At 39.3% G+C, this 16450-nt stretch overlaps 1 non-coding gene across 1 annotated transcript; it reads right to left on the bottom strand.

Annotated features, from left to right (window-relative positions):
• Positions 1-13441: 13441 nt before the first annotated feature.
• LOC113755510 lies at positions 13442-13548 on the bottom strand. The gene has a single exon (XR_003465653.1). It is a non-coding gene; the product is annotated as a small nucleolar RNA R71 (small nucleolar RNA).
• Positions 13549-16450: the final 2902 nt, after the last annotated feature.

Genomic DNA, 16450 nt, shown 5'->3' with positions numbered 1-16450 from the left:
TCATTTGGCCTAGTCAATACCTCAAACCAAGAGCCTTAGCCACTCAAAATAAAGGTTCAAAAGTGAGGTTTTATTAACACAAGAAAAACTGATTTCCTTCATGAAATCAAGTTTAAAGCGATCAATTATCATCAAGAAGGAGTAACAAGTTTTCAAATTTTCATTTTCTAAGAAATCAGCAAATTTCAGCTTTGCGCGTCAAATTTAGAAAAAATCAGATCTTGCACTCAGTAGGTCCAAAATTATAAAACTTGGTACCGTTGGAAACCTCTTAGAAAGTACTAAAAGTTCTTAAAAGATAACTTTTCCATGAACTCTAAGTGGAAGGTATTCAAAAATGGAGCCTTGAGAAGGTAGCAGGTTTCGGCGTACAAGGCCAGAATTAAAGTTGGATTTTCGGCAACTTTGAAATTCGGCAACGATTCACTATGTTGCAAACCGGCCTCTGAAATTTACAGGCTCAATTAGTGTTACAAGTGAGGTTTAAACAACAAGCGGATCAAGAATCGGAGTTTCGAGTACCGAGATACGGTAGCTCAAAGTTGAGGAAGATTCAAGACTGAAGAAGAATTTCCAGTTTTGAACCTCCAACACTAGCAATTTAATTTGGTATCGAAACGAACTTGAATTGGTGCCAAAATTGGCATTATTTTACTCCTATATGCAAGGTATTCCTCTATCAAATTTCAGGGAAAAATACCCTCGGGAAGGTAGTTATTTAGTCAACCAAAGTTCAGGAAAAATTCTAAGGCAATCTGCCTTGTGACTTTCATTTCACAATTTCAAATCGTTTAACCAAGAAAACTATCCGAACATGGTTTATTTGTGAAACAAAGGTCTAAGACACATCCATGATACCTTTGGTAAGTGATGAGCATCAAGAACTTCAATTAATAAAATCATTCCCAAGTTTTGCCCCAAATCAGTCCAAATACTACGTTTTTCCAAAACAGGGCAGTCCTCTTGTTTTAGTCACAACTCAATCAATTTAACTCGGAATGATGCATGGGTTTGGCGTTAGAAATACATTCACGGTACTAAGTTCACAGAAGGAAATGTTCTGAAATTCGGCAAGCAACCAGCTCAAAATTTGAGGGCCTCAAGTTCTGCTCAACAAGCCCTATCTCAGCAAATCCGAAGAGACCAGGACAGCTAACTTAAAACGTTTGGTTCGGATCACTCACAAAAGAATCAGAACGTGCATTTTATCTCAAATTAAAGCTAGGAATGTCTAGTTCAAACGCCACACGGCAACTTGATTTTGAGCACCTACCGAGGACAGAGTTATGGCCAAAACCATACGACCTACTGGACAGTTTTTACCCGAAAAATAATTTTCCTAGCATGCTAGTTCATGAATAAATTCATTTGCCCATCCAATCATTAATGTTTTCCAACGAAAATTTCTACACACATAATATAACATATACACATCAGGATCATGCCAATAAATCACCAAAAATGGGCCTTATCATGGCCGAACAAAATAGGGGCAGATTCGGCAATTTCTGGTCATGACCTCTACTTGAGTTCCCAACAATAACACTCCATAAATTCATCATTATAACCATTAAACTACCATTAAATCCAACATTGATCCTCAAATCAGCAACAACAACCCAAGTGTGGGAATACAAAGAGCCCACTATCACATTTTACATCCATATCAAGCTAACCAAATGCATGCATGAACATAACAAGGTAGATAGCTTCCAAACTTCAAGTTTTCAAGAGTGGATCATTACTTACTTGTTGGGTTGATGTTCAGCAGAATTTTCGCCGCTCTATTACGCCCCGCAAGAAAAACTGTGATTCGCAGCCCTTGTTTGCAGCTCAAATGCTCCTCAAGTGTCAAGACTAGGTGTGGTGGCAAGTTTGGTTGAATTTGGAGATGATTTGGGGTGGGTTTTGAGTGAGATTTAGTGAGCAGAAAATTTGAAAAGCAATGGAGTTAGAGGAAGGAGGGTGTTTTGGGTCGGCTATGAGGAGAAAGAGAAGATGGAGAGAAATCTGATTTGCCTTTAGCTTCGGCAAGAGAAGGTGAAATAAGGTGGGTGTAAATTCCACGCAAAGTCAACTCTCATTAGGGGCCGCGTTTGGCGGCGATTAGGTTTCGATTTTCCAGCGCGTTTGGTTCACTAGTGCACTGAACCTCCAATGCATTTATATTCATGTAAGTATTATTCACTCTTAATTGTCCCGAGATAAGGGTCTAAAGTCCCTCAAATAAAGTCGCGCGTGTGAAAACGCGTACCGTCAATTTTAACGATATAACGCGAAACTTCCGAGAAATTCTTATAACGATTGCACTATTAACTATCACTTGAGTATTTATTCATAAGATTACCTATTTTAGGACCATAGTACAAGTCTCCAATACTCCAAGCTTATTGTGCTACTACGCGGATAAAATCTCCAAGCACTATTCACTATTTTTACTAAACGCGCTCCAGGAAATTAATTTTTGAAACGAATCATTTTAAAAATATAACGAAGTTATATTACCATGTATTTAGGTCTAATAAGACTAGAAAATATTCCTCGTGGCAAAAATCCAATTAAATAATTTATTAAGCCATAAATTAGGCATAAAATAATAGTTTTTTACGAGTCCTCACAAGTAAATGCTAACAATTTTGAGATTAAAACCATCACTTAGTCCAAATGGTTCAACAATCTCAATTTGGAGGTAATTGTGTGACGGCCCCACCTCCCCCTAAGGTGAACCAAAGGTTCGGCGGGCCGCCTGCCCAACTCTCGCCGGGACTCAAAATTTTAAAACAATAAAATTAAATAAACCTACAAGCATACTATTCACAAGATATCTAACGCCAAAAGAGTTCTATTTACATCTTCAAAAGTATCGAGTCAAACCACTCTAATACATTAGAATAACAACCAGCAGAAGGTAGAACCCTATGGAGGGTTCTTATACAAACCACCAAAACAAAAACAAACATCCTAACTGTCCGACTGTTACAATCAAACCTAACTATACTAGTGTATGTGTCAAAAGTCCCCGCGTCGGCCCCTGCTAAGGAAAACAAAAGGAAAGGGGTAAGCTATATGCTTAGTAAGTAAACAGGGGCAAAAGCGTAAATCTCACGTAACAACAATTGCACAGTAAGAGTAAAGCAAAAGCAGAAAAGTAACATCACATAATAAGGATACAGGTGGCTCCAAAGCCAAGTCATTTGCCATGCGTGATCTCCTGTCGACACTCCGTCGACCATAAATAAGGTCCGTAGAAACTTCACTTGTACACCCACCGAACACCTTATCACCCTCACTGGCCAGTCACCTCACAAACTTGCCCGGGCGAACGAAATCACAAACTTGAGCTTGAGTCACAAGCTCGGGTCACAAACTTGGTCCACATTCTCGGTGAACCGGATTCACAAACTTGGTGACCTCAGACTAAGTTGGACTGGCTTCGACCAAGCCCTGACCGGCTCGAATAGTCCATCTCGGTCGGAAGATCAACCCCAAACTCACAAACTTCACAAAATTATTCAAAAGTCACCCCGAGCCACAAGCTCAAGGGGTTTAGTTCCAAAATGATTCATATACATATGCCATATACAAATGTGTGCGTAAATTAGGGTTTAGGTCGAGTGCGATAAAGTACACCCTCGCCTAGGTACCCTTTTCATACATATCAAAACACATAAGCAACTAACACATAAGAGCGGCCTGAATACTTACACAACGAACAAAAGAGCAAAAGTACGAAATTCGTGCCGCGAGGAGTAGCTAGTAGGCCCCACCGGCTCCACCTAGCTCACCAACGTCTGAAATTGAAGATTGTGTCACAATATATCACAAACGGCTACTAACAAACTTAAAACAAGCAAAACGGCAAAATCGGCACATGCAAGTGCGGAAACGGCAAAACGGGTGCACGCACCTGCGCGGAACGGCAAACGGAAATGGTCAAATCTGCCTTCTCAAACCGTTTTGATCAAAAGTTAGCCTAGGAATGTCGGATCAAGGTACATGAGGTACCGTTGCGAAGCTAAGAGGAAGGGATACTATTTTCATGAAGACACCTAAGTCCGGATCTGAACAGAAATAGGTCGAAAGTATGGAAAATCGTTCAAGAAATTCGCACTTTAGAGTGACGAACAGGGTATGTTGGATGGACCATACCTCCCAGCTCACAAATCAAAATCATAAAATTCCAAAGGAATTGGAAAGCTGATACATAAGGCTAAAACTTTGATGTTTTGGTCAAGACCTGAATCCATTCAGAACAGAACAAAAATTGAGTGCCAAAGTACCCGTCAGAACTGTCCAGATCAAAGGCAGTTCTGACGATCAATCTTGTTTTCGTCATAACGGAAGCTACGGAATTCAGAATTCGACGCACTTTATACCGTTTCGAAGCTAAAACCAAGATATACATTCCTTATGAAGGAGTCGACACCCAGATCGTACAGGATCAAAACCGAAAAATGCACGGTCAGAGGCTGAAATTCAAAACGTACACAATTTCAGGGTACAAAATAGGTGCGAGTGTTTTGGTTATAACTCGAGCTACACAGATCCGTTTGACCGGAAATTTTGTAGATATATTCAGGACATAAGAGGCTACAATATTGAAGAAGGCCACTTAGTCCATTTGCGAGGGTAACTAGGTCAAACATGCAAGAAACTACACCAGAACCGGAAAAACAGATTCACAAAACGCATTCTAGCGGAAACATCATAAATCAGGGTATCCAAGTCCAAATCCATAAATTCAAAAACCAGCTGAAAGCTAAGAAACAGGGTTACATTTCATAAGAAGACCTCAACAACCAATTCGGAAGCAATCCTGACCAAAACAACCAATTACAGGCGCAATTCTTACATTCGGGTAAAACCAGAACAGCAATAGTAATTTCGACTTTCTCATTCCAAACTACTCTGATTGACCTGAAATTTTGTAGGCACCTTTAAAATGTCATTCCCTACAACTTTTATGTTTTGAGCTAAGGCCAATTCGGCCTCTATCTAGGACCTAAAAATTCGGACAGAATGCTCCCTTAAGAACCCTAGGTTTTTCAATTTTCTTCCAAAACAGAAATTGGTTGCAATTAATCACTTTTCCCACCTCCTAGAGTCAATATAGACCATTTACAATCATCATAGATAGCCACACAATCATGCTTATATTAAAACAGAAAAATCCCCAAAAATAATAAAACTTCATCATTTCAACCACAAATCAAGAAATAACCCATAAATTTGCATCTCATACAATCACTAAGCATGATTTAAGCATCAATTAAAGGAGGAGGGTGGTTCTTCACAACTTACCTTTAAAACAAGAGAGAGAGAGCTATTGGTCACCTTAGCTTTTCAAACAACTTCACCAATCACTTTAAAATCACCAAGTGGAGGAGTTTTGTGGAGCAAAACCAAAATTAAACGGTAGGAGTGGAAGATTGAGCAAGTTTGGATCAAATTTTGGAAGAGCTTTTCTTTACTTTTCTCTCTAATGAGGGCCGGCTATGAGCTTGATATTTGTGGGAATTTTTGGGTCAAATTTTTGAGTTATTTTGGTAAAATGGTAAAAGCATGAATAGTAAGTCAAAAGTAGAATTTAATCTCTAAGTGACACATGTCACTTGCATTAATGGTTTGCCTAACTTTTGTCTCTCTCACACCTATCCACTTGGCAACCTCTAAATATCTCATAACACCCGGTAATTTAATTCCAGTATTCAAAACTTAACCTAGTTGGCCGAATTTTTCCGAACTTTTCGCACTAGTGGGTCCCACATCCAGTATACGCTCTTAATTTCTCAAAACCTATTCGATACTAGAAAAATCATCTAAAAACTATATCTGCTCCTTAACAATATCTAGAATTTTTTCCTAATCACGAAAATGCAGAAAACAAGCCATGAAAAATGCGAAAACCTAGAAAATGCAAATTACGGGTTCTCACACTCTCTTCCCCTTAAAAGAATTTCGCCCTCGAAATTTTACCTTCCAAATTTAAAGTAACCAATGGCCTGTACCTTCTCCGTCTTCAGAGTCAGAAGAAACGAGGTTCTTCATTCCAGTCCCTTCTCCACTTGACGGTCCAGGGTCGGTCTTGGTTGGTTGTTGGGTTCCTTTCTTTTTACGCACTTTAATCGGACAATGAGCAATTCGATGCTCGGCGCTCCCACAGCGCAGACATCTCCTCCACTTTCTCCAACAATCGTTCTCGGTGTGATTGGCCTTCCCGCAATAGTCACAAGTCAAGTGGGAAGCCATCTTTTTGCTTTCCGGAGAAGTCTCCCCCTGTCCGGTTTGGCTTCCTTTGATAAATCTTTCATTTACCGCCCCCAATGTCCATGGCGGCCGGAATAACTGGTTCACTTTCCGTACTTTAGAAGGTGCCATTGCTTCGCTAGGTTCCTCACTCACGCTACCCACTGCACCCCTTTTTCGTATTTGGGAAGCTTTCACCAGCGCCTTTGCCTTCTCGATTCGTTGGGCCTTTTCAAGGGCCTCCTCGAAAATCCCTTCGTATTTCCTTTTTAGCTCTAAGTTCTTGTGCAAGAGCTCAATTTTCTCTGAATACTCGTGCTTCCATCGCCCTTCCCAGTATGCAACAAGTTTCTTTTGGACTTCTATTTCGTCTCGAAGAACCGCGATTTCCTTATACATCTCAACCCAACGTGCCATCTCACAGAATTGCTGGACCTCAGATGGTAGCCTGTCGGCAAAACAATGGGTCATAATAAAGTCTTGAATACAAGTGGCACTCTTGGTCCATGTTTGGTTCAGCTGTTGTTTCCTCCCTTTCTTCTCTTGACTCTTGGTCTCGTTTTGTTTCACTGCTCTGACCATGTCCGCGATTACGTCCCTTTTTTTTTCCCTTTCTCTCTTTTCTTTCCAAAAGGGTACTTTCATGCATGAATGCAATAAATTGACTAAAAGAACAAAATCTATCATACCAATTACACAAGTAACATATCGCACATAACACGCCATATTAAAAGACGGATAAGCAAGTACACAAATACATATCAAGTTGGACAGATAACCATGTACACAAGCACATATACGAGCACATATACTAACGTTAGGTAGTCGTAACATACGGACGAACCAAAAGGAAAAGGTGAAGTCGTCCCAGTATCAGCCCATCTGGTCTCTCACGTCACTTACTATCCAAACTAGATGTCCATTAATCTCTTGTGTTCATTCTGGTCAGACAAAGCCTGTTCATGTTTCCAAAATACAAGGCTCGTTTCCAAAATACAAGGCTCAAATACCTAGTAGCTTGCATCGCCTCAATTCTGGAGTACTCGGGCACGAGAAGCCGAAATAAGATAGTTCACATCTCGAGCTGGCCAGTCCCCAGAGTAAACCATCTACAAATCGAAATTCCTGCCCGACATACCTATCTATGGTCCTTAGATACCATAAGAAAGATTGAAGACCTATAACACTTCAGGGTTCATAGCTTATGCTCGAACGAGCACTTAATCCTTCATACCCATTCACTACTCAGCCCAAGCTCACTCCGCGCAGAGACCAAGCGAAGCAGGCTCTGATACCAACTGTGACGACCCCACCTCCCCCTAAGGCGAACCAAAGGGTTCGGCGGGCCGCCTTCCCAGCTCTCGCCGGGACTCAAAATTTTAAAACAATAAAATTAAATAAACCTACAAGCATACTATTCACAAGATATCTAACACCAAAAGAGTTCTATTTACATCTTCAAAAGTATCGAGTCAAACCACTCTAATACATTAGAATAACAACCAGCAGAAGGTAGACCCTATGGAGGGTTCTTATACAAACCACCAAAACAAAAACAAACATCCTAACTGTCCGACTGTTACAATCAAACCTAACTATACTAGTGTATGTGTCAAAAGTCCCCGCGTCGGCCCCTGCTAAGGAAAACAAAAGGAAAGGGGTAAGCTATATGCTTAGTAAGTAAACAGGGGCAAAAGCGTAAATCTCACGTAACAACAGTTGCACAGTAAGAGTAAAGCAAAAGCAGAAAAGTAACATCACATAATAAGGATACAGGTGGCTCCAAAGCCAAGTCATTTGCCATGCGTGATCTCCTGTCGACACTCCGTCGACCATAAATAAGGTCCGTAGAAACTTCACTTGTACACCCACCGAACACCTTATCACCCTCACTGGCCAGTCACCTCACAAACTTGCCCGGGCGAACGAAATCACAAACTTGAGCTTGAGTCACAAGCTCGGGTCACAAACTTGGTCCACATTCTCGGTGAACCGGATTCACAAACTTGGTGACCTCAGACTAAGTTGGACTGGTTTCGACCAAGCCCTGACCGGCTCGAATAGTCCATCTCGGTCGGAAGATCAACCCCAAACTCACAAACTTCACAAAATTATTCAAAAGTCACCCCGAGCCACAAGCTCAAGGGGTTTAGTTCCAAAATGATTCATATACATATGCCATATACAAATGTGTGCGTAAATTAGGGTTTAGGTCGAGTGCGATAAAGTACACCCTCGCCTAGGTACCCTTTTCATACATATCAAAACACATAAGCAACTAACACATAAGAGCGGCCTGAATACTTACACAACGAACAAAAGAGCAAAAGTACGAAATTCGTGCCGCGAGGAGTAGCTAGTAGGCCCCACCGGCTCCACCTAGCTCACCAACGTCTGAAATTGAAGATTGTGTCACAATATATCACAAACGGCTACTAACAAACTTAAAACAAGCAAAACGGCAAAATCGGCACATGCAAGTGCGGAAACGGCAAAACGGGTGCACGCACCTGCGCGGAACGGCAAACGGAAATGGTCAAATCTGCCTTCTCAAACCGTTTTGATCAAAAGTTAGCCTAGGAATGTCGGATCAAGGTACATGAGGTACCGTTGCGAAGCTAAGAGGAAGGGCTACTATTTTCATGAAGACACCTAAGTCCGGATCTGAACAGAAATAGGTCGAAAGTATGGAAAATCGTTCAAGAAATTCGCACTTTAGAGTGACGAACAGGGTATGTTGGATGGACCATACCTCCCAGCTCACAAATCGAAATCATAAAATTCCAAAGGCATTGGAAAGCTGAGACATAAGGATAAAACTTTTATGTTTTGGTCAAGACCTGAATCCATTCAGAACAGAACGAAAATTGAGTGCCAAAGTACCCGTCAGAACTATCCAGATCAAAGGCAGTTCTGACGATCAATCTTGTTTTCGTCATAACGGAAGCTAAGGAATTCGGAATTCGACGCACTTTATACCGTTTCGAAGCTAAAACTAAGATCTACATTCCTTATGAAGGAGTCGACACCCAGATCGTACAGGATCAAAACCGAAAAATGCACGGTCAGAGGCTGAAATTCAAAACGTACACAATTTCAGGGTACAAAACAGGTGCGAGTGTTTTGGTTATAACTCGAGCTACACAGATCCGTTTGACCGGAAATTTTGCAGATATATTCAGGACATAAGAGGCTACAATATTGAAGAAGGCCACTCAGTCCATTTGCGAGGGTAACTAGGTCAAACATGCAAGAAACTACACCAGAACCGGAAAAACAGATTCACAAAACGCATTCTAGCGGAAACATCATAAATCAGGGTATCCAAGTCCAAATCCATAAATTCAAAAACCAGCTGAAAGCTAAGAAACAGGGTTACATTTCATAAGAAGACCTCAACAACCAATTCGGAAGCAATCCTGACCAAAACAACCAATTACAGGCGCAATTCTTACATTCGGGTAAAACCAGAACAGCAATAGTAATTCGACCTTTCTCATTCCACACTACTCCGATTGACCTGAAATTTTGTAGGCACCTTTAAAATGTCATTCCCTAAAACTTTCATGTTTTGATCTATGGCCAATTCGGCCTGTATCTAGGACCTAAAAATTCGGACAGAATGCTCCCTTAAGAACCCTAGGTTTTTCAATTTTCTTCCAAAACAGAAATTGGTTGCAATTAATCACTTTTCCCACCTCCTAGAGTCAATATAGACCATTTCCAATCATCATAGATAGCCACACAATCATGCTTATATTAAAACAGAAAAATCTCCAAAAATAATAAAACTTCATCATTTCAACCACAAATCAAGAAATAACCCATAAATTTGCATCTCATACAACCACTAAGCATGATTTAAGCATCAATTAAAGGAGGAGGGTGGTTCTTCACAACTTACCTTTAAAACAAGGGAGAGAGAGCTATTGGTCACCTTAGCTTTTCAAACAACTTCACCAATCACTTTAAAATCACCAAGTGTGTGACGCCCCGAAAGAATAAGAGTGAGAACCCGGAAATTTTCTAATTTTCTAGGGTTTATTTTATTTAATCGCCCGCGTTTTCTACATTTTCTTTGTTAGAAAAATTCCCCAGATAAAGTTTATGAGCAAAGATAATTTTAAAATGATTTTTCTAGTATCGGTTAGTTTTTGAGAAATTAAAAGCGTATTTTGGACGTGGGACCCGCTAGTGCGGTAAATGCATTATATTTTTGACAACTTGTTGGAATTTTGTATTAAGTGATATTATTTTACAATGTGTTAAGATATTTGTATTGGAGAGACAAAAAGATAAGAATAAAATCCTAAAGGACCATTTGTCACAAAACCATTGGACCTTGACTTTTGACCAAGACTTTTCTAACTTTACTAAAACCAATTTGGACCCAATTTCTCTCCATTTTAGCTTGTCTTGGACGAAATTTTGAGAGAAAAAGAGAGAGAAAATCCATCATCTTGCACTTTAATTTCTTGTCCAAATCTTGAGTTCCAACCGATTAAATTGCAAATCACTCCATAAAACTTGCTAGCTAAGGAAGATTGAAGCTCTTGGTGGAGTTGTTTTGGAAGAAAAATCCCTAAGTCATCACCTTTCTTGATATTTGAAGGTATCATGTCTAGCCATCCTTTCTTTGTTCTTGATTATGCTAAATTAGAGACTTGTGATGTCTAAAGAGATGGTTTGATGGATTATATCTTGAGTTGTGGTTGAATTGATGAACTTTTATTATTTTTGGGGATTTTTCTGTTTTAATATGAGTATGATTATGTGGTTATGTATGATGATTGGAAATGATGTTTAATGATTCTAGAAGGTGGAAAAAGTGGAAGATTGCAAGTAAATTCTGTTTTGGAAGAAATCTGGAAAATTAGGGTTCTTGGTTCTTCATTCTGTCCGAAATTTTTGGTCCTAGATAGAGGCCGAATTGGCCTTAGCTCAAAACATGAAAGTTGTAGGGAATGACATTATAATGGTGCCTACAAAATTTCAGGTCAATCAGAGTAGCGTAGAGTGAGAAAAGTCGAAATTACTATTGCTATTCTGGTTTTACCCGAAATTGGGATTTGCGACTGTAATTGGTTGTTTTGGCTAGAATTGCTTCCGAATTGGTTGTTGAGGTCTTCTGATGAAATTTAGCCCTGTTTCTTATATTTCAGCTGGTTTTGGAATTTCTGGATTTGGACTTGGAGAGCCTGAGTTATGATGTTTCCTCTAGAATACGTTCTGTGAATCTATTTTTGTGATTCTGGTATAGTTTCTTGCATTTTTGACCTGGTTACACTCGAAACTGGGTTGAGTGACCTTCTGTAATATTGTACCCCTATCTCTTAGCTTCGAAACGGTGGGTATTGGACCTTCATCCGACAATCGTAGCACCTTTGATACCATTACCGCAAAATGACGTCAAAACTGTTTTTTTCTGGTTTTGAGCTTAACTTTCATTTCCAAACTTTTCCCTAGTTTGACTTGTACTAGTACTACTTGGAGTTTGCTGAATGGCTATTGGATGAACTTGTTGTTGTGTGTGTACCTTTGGGTTGGAATGAGGAAATCATGAAGCCATGACGGCTGGAAAAGTTAGCAAATTCAGGGGAAGTGCTGTCCGAACTTTGAAGGGATTTGTTTGCATTGAGTTTGCGATCTAGGACTTGGATTTGAGCAAGGCAATGAAGTGTTTCTTGCATTATTTCTGAGCCATGGAGGTGAGTGACCCTAACTGTTTCCAAAGTTACTTACGAAGTGTTTCTTGCATTATTTACTCGACTGCATATCATGCGTGCTTGCATGTGAGTTCATGACATGTTTTGGCTTGAAATGAGTACTTGGGGAGTCTTGTGCTGAACACCAACGTCTCCTCCGTTTGTTTATGTTCATGTTCATCTGGAGCTCAAAAAGGGGCTCCCTCTTAATGTTAATGTTAATGTTAAATGATCTGTTTGAGCGTTGGGTGTTCAAGTACTATGATTTCACTGGCTCACGAGAGCAATAAACGGACATTTGATCTCTGAATCATGACATCATCGAAATGATCGAAATGCATTATTGTGAAATATATTTGATTTCTGATTTTACTGGTTACTCGCTGAGCTTCTAGCTCACCCCAAAAATATTTTATTCCCCTCCACAGGGCTCAAAGCGAAGGAAGGTCTTGTTGTGCTTATTCACATGTCTGGATGGCCTATGTTTTGTACAGTTTGGATTTGGAAATCATTTTATGTATAGTTGAGAATTATTTCCGCTTCGCTTTTGACATGTAATTATTGGAGAATTTGATGTAATATTTGAGTTTTATCTTGTAATCTGTTTGAGGAATGTAGTGAACGACTGAGTCCCGGCGAGAGCTGGGCAGGCGGCCCGCCGAACCCTCTGGTTCGCCTTAGGGAGAGGTGGGGCTGTCACAAAGTGGAGGAGTTTTGTGGAGCAAAACCAAAATTAAACGGTAGGAGTGGAAGATTGAGCAAGTTTGGATCAAATTTTGGAAGAGCTTTTCTTTTCTTTTCTCTCTAATGAGGGCCGGCTATGAGCTTGATATTTGTGGGAATTTTTGGGTCAAATTTTTGAGTTATTTTGGTAAAATGGTAAAAGCATGAATAGTAAGTCAAAAGTAGAATTTAATCTCTAAGTGACACATGTCACTTGCATTAATGGTTTGCCTAACTTTTGTCTCTCTCACACCTATCCACTTGGCAACCTCTAAATATCTCATAACACCCGGTAATTTAATTCCAGTATTCAAAACTTAACCTAGTTGGCCGAATTTTTCCGAACTTTTCGCACTAGTGGGTCCCACATCCAGTATACGCTCTTAATTTCTCAAAACCTATTCGATACTAGAAAAATCATCTAAAAACTATATCTGCTCCTTAACAATATCTAAAATTTTTTCCTAATCACGAAAATGCAGAAAACAAGCCATGAAAAATGCGAAAACCTAAAAAATGCAAATTACGGGTTCTCACATAATGCAGTAGAAGTTCCTAATTCACACTTAGCTACATTTTTGGAAATTTGTGATACAATTAAAATGAATGGAGTTAGTGATGATGCTATAAGGCTAAGATTGTTCTCATTTTCATTGAGAGATAAGGCCAAACTTTGGCTACATTCTCATGCTTCTAATACTTTCACCGGATGGGATGATTTATCAAGAGCATTCTTGAATAAGTATTTTCCACCAGGTAAGACTGCTAAGCTAAGAATGGATATCACTAGTTTTAGCCAATTAGAAAGTGAATCATTATATGAAGCATGGGAAAGGTTTAGAGATTTGCTTCGAAAATGTCCACATCATGGACTGCCGGAGTGGTTAATCATACAAACCTTCTATAATGGTTTAGCTTTTTCTACTAAAACTATGATCGATGCAGCTGCAGGTGGAGCTTTAATGGGTAAATCACCCCAAGAAGCTCAGAATTTGATAGAAGAAATGGCTGCAAATAACTACCAATGGGCCAATGAGAGAGGTAATACAAGATGTCACGCAGGTATGATAGAAATGGACACTCTCAATATGCTGAGTGCTCAAATGAATAATGTGATGAAGTTGCTAAGTAGACAAGGTGGAGTTGGTCCAAGTTCATCTAATGCACATGTAGCGTGTTGTTCTATATGTGGAGGTGAACATGATACTAATGAGTGTGTTGATTTTGAGCAGGTACAATTCGTCAATAATTACAATCGTAATGTTCAAAATAACCCCTACTCGAATACTTACAATCCAGGGTGGAGAAATCATCCAAACTTTGGATGGAAGGACCAAGGAAATCAACCAAGGCTAACCAATCCACCGGGGTTCCAATCAAGGCAACCACAAACTGAAACTAAACCTGGTTGGGAGATGGCGGTGGAAAAGCTTGCTAAGGTTACCTCGGACAGATTTGAACGAGTAGAAGGGAGACTGGATCAACTCACTACAATGTACAGGAATGTAGAGGTCCAAATTGATCAAATTGCTAGTTCTTTGAATAATCGAAATCAAGGAGAATTACCTAGCAAAACGGAGGTTAATCCTAAGGAGCATGTCAAAGCCATTACTCTTCGCAGTGGTAAACAATTAGAAGATCCTCCAAAGGTGGAAATTGAGAAAGATGAGAATGAAAAACAAGAAGAAAAGCAGAGGAACCAAGAGGCGATTGTGGAGAAAAATAGTCGGGAGAATCCAAGAGAAAAGCAACCATCATCTTCCACTACCATTCCAATACCTCCTGCGGTTCCATTTCCACAAAGATTAAAGCAAAATAAGTTTGATAAAGATTTTGAAAATTTTGTTAAACTTTTCAAACAATTGCACATTAACATTCCTTTTGCCGATGCTATTTTGCAGATTCCGTCTTATGCGAAATTTCTCAAGGAAATCATGACTAGAAAAAGAAAGTTGGAAGACTGCGAAACAATAGCATTAACGGAGGAATGTAGTGCAATTATTCAAAATAAGCTACCACCGAAGTTGAAGGATCCGGGGAGTTTTTCTATACCTTGCACCATAGGTAACGTTGATTTTTCTAAGGCATTGTGTGATCTTGGTGCTAGTGTATCATTAATACCTTTAACGGTGGCTAGACAATTGGGTTTGCATGAGCTTAAACGCACTAATATTACTTTGCAACTAGCGGATCGGTCTATTAGATATCCATTGGGAGTGTTGGAGAATGTATTGATAAAAGTTCAAAAATTTATCATTCCAGTGGATTTTGTGGTGTTAGATATGGAAGAAGATATATCTATGCCAATTATTCTAGGTAGACCATTTCTAGCTACTGCAGGTACTATTATTGATGTCAAAAATGGCAAGCTTAAGTTTCAAGTAGGTGAAGAAGAGGTAGAATTTAATTTGAATGAAATGGAAAAATACCCTTCTTTTACCGATCATGCTTATTCTATTGGCACAATTGATAAACTAACCCAAGAGATGAGTCAAGTCAACTTTGACTTAGATCCTCTTGAGTATTGTTTAATGAGTTTAGGTAAGCAAGAAGATGTTTGTGAAGAAATTGAAGAATTGGCCAAGTACTTGGATTTTCAAGCACCTTATAAAAGGGGTAATTTGTATGAAAGTCTTGGCCAAGGAAAAGGGTTTTCACAACCTTCAGAAATTGAACCTCCAAAGTTAGAGCTCAAGCCACTTCCAACTCATCTAAGGTATGAATTTCTTGGAGAAAATAGCACTTTACCTGTAATTGTTAGTGCTGACCTTGATGATGAGCAGTGTGCAAAGTTGTTAAGAGTTCTAAGAAGGCATAAGAAGGCAATTGGATGGACAATTTCAGACATTAAAGGTATAAGTCCTTCTATATGCATGCATCGAATTTTATTGGAGGACGGTTGCAAACCAGTGGTGGAAACACAAAGAAGACTCAATCCAAACATGAAAGAGGTGGTAAGAAATGAAATTCTTAAGTGGCTTGATGCAGGTATAGTCTTTCCTATCTCCGATAGTGTTTGGATTAGTCCAATTCATGTGGTACCAAAGAAAGGTGGAATAACTACAATCGTGGGTAAAAATGATGAATTGATTCCATCTAGACTTGTGGTAGGGTGGAGAGTGTGTATTGATTATCGTAAGTTAAATACGGTAACAAGAAAAGATCATTTTCCCCTACCATTTCTTGATCAATTATTGGAGCGAATAGCTGGATATGAATTTTACTGTTTTCTTGATGGTTTTTCAGGATATAATCAAATAGCTATAGCTCCAGAGGATCAAGAGAAGACCACATTTACATGTCCTTATGGCACTTTTGCCTTTAGAAGAATGCCATTTTGTTTATGCAATGCTCCTGCAACTTTTCAACGATGCATGATGGCTATATTTTCAGATTATATTGAGAAAATTATGGAGATATTTATGGATGATTTTTCTGTGTATGGTTCATCTTTTGACCATTGTCTTCATAATTTGGAATTGATTTTGCAGAGATGCGAGGAAACAAATCTTGTACTGAATTGGGAGAAATGCCATTTTATGGTAAAAGAAGGAATTGTCTTAGGACACAAGATTTCCTCCAAGGGAATTGAGGTGGATCAAGCCAAAATAGAAGTCATCGAAAAATTGCCACCCGCAAGCAATGTCAAGGGGATAAGGAGTTTTTTAGGACATGCTGGTTTTTATAGACGTTTTATCAAAGATTTTTCTAAAATAGTAAAGCCATTATGTGATTTATTATGTAAAGATACCCCTTTTCAATTTGATGACAATTGT

This window comes from Coffea eugenioides, unplaced genomic scaffold (genome assembly GCF_003713205.1).
Source record: "Coffea eugenioides isolate CCC68of unplaced genomic scaffold, Ceug_1.0 ScVebR1_1549;HRSCAF=2415, whole genome shotgun sequence".
Classification (NCBI taxonomy): Eukaryota; Viridiplantae; Streptophyta; class Magnoliopsida; order Gentianales; family Rubiaceae; genus Coffea; species Coffea eugenioides.
The sequence above is the reverse complement of the archived record's forward strand: the minus strand, read 5'-3'. Positions and strand labels throughout refer to the sequence as shown.